Here is a 1517-nt window from a genome sequence, read left to right on the forward strand (position 1 = left end):
TTATACCGTATAACGTTATGTAGCGTAACGGTATAACGTATAACGTTGTGTAGCAGTACGATATTACGTATAACGTTATGTTCCATTACGGTATAACGTATATCGTTATGTAGCATTACAATATAACGTATAACGTTATGTAGCAGTACGATATGACGTATAACGTTATGTAGCATTACAATATAACGTATAACGTTATATAGCATTGCGTTATGACGTATAACCTTATATAGCATTACGTTTTAACGTATAACGTTTTGTAGCACGATTATATAACGTATAACGTTATATAGCATTGCGTTATGATGTATAACGTTATATAGTGTTACGTTACAGCGTATAACGTTATGTCGTATTACTTTATAACGTATACCGTTATGTAGCATTATGATATAACGTACAATGTTATATAGCATTACGGTATAACGTATAACGTTATATAGTATTACGTTATAACGTATAACGTTATGTAGCATTACGGTGTAACGTATAACGTTACGTAGCATTACAATATAACGTATAACGTTAGGTAGTATTACGTTATAACGTATAACGTTATATAGCATTGCGTTATGACGTATAACCTTATATAGCATTACGTTTTAACGTATAACGTTATGTAGTATTACGTTATAACGTATAACGTTATGTAGCATTACGGTATAACGTATAACGTTGTGAAGCAGTACGATATTACGTATAACGTTATGTACCATTACGGTATAACGTATAACGTTATGTAGCATTACGGTATAACGTATAACGTTATATAGCATTACGTTTTAACGTATAACGTTATGTAGCACTATGATATAACGTATAACGTTTTATAGCATTGCGTTATGACGTATAACGTTATATAGTGTTACGTTATAGCGTATAACGTTATGTAGTATTACGTTATAACGTATACCGTTATGCAGCATTACGGTATAACGTATAATGTTATATAGCATTGCGTTATAACGTATAGCCTTATGTAGCATTACGGTATAACGTATAACGTTATGTAGCATTACGGTATAACGTATAACGTTATGTTGCATTATAATATAACGTATAACGTTATGTAGCAGTACGATATAACGTATAACGTTATGTACCATTACGGTATAACGTATAACGTTATGTAGCATTACAATATAACGTATAACGTTATGTAGCATTACGTTATGTCATATAACGTTATATAGCATTGCGTTATGACGTATAACGTTATATAGTGATACCTTATAGCGTATAACTTTATGTAGTATTACGGTATAACGTATAACATTATGTAGTATTACGTTATAACGTATGACGTTATGTAGCATTGCGGTATAACGTTTAACGTTACATAGTATTACGTTATAACGTATAACGTTATGTAGTATTACGGTATAACGAATAACGCTATGTAGCATTACGGTATAACGTATAACGTTATGTAGCATTACGATATTACGTATAACTTTATATAGTATTACGTTATAACGAATAACGTTATGTAGCATTACAGTATAACGTATAACGTT

The sequence above is a fragment of the Bombus pyrosoma genome, unplaced genomic scaffold (genome assembly GCF_014825855.1).
Source record: "Bombus pyrosoma isolate SC7728 unplaced genomic scaffold, ASM1482585v1 HiC_scaffold_4726, whole genome shotgun sequence".
NCBI classification, from domain to species: Eukaryota; Metazoa; Arthropoda; class Insecta; order Hymenoptera; family Apidae; genus Bombus; species Bombus pyrosoma.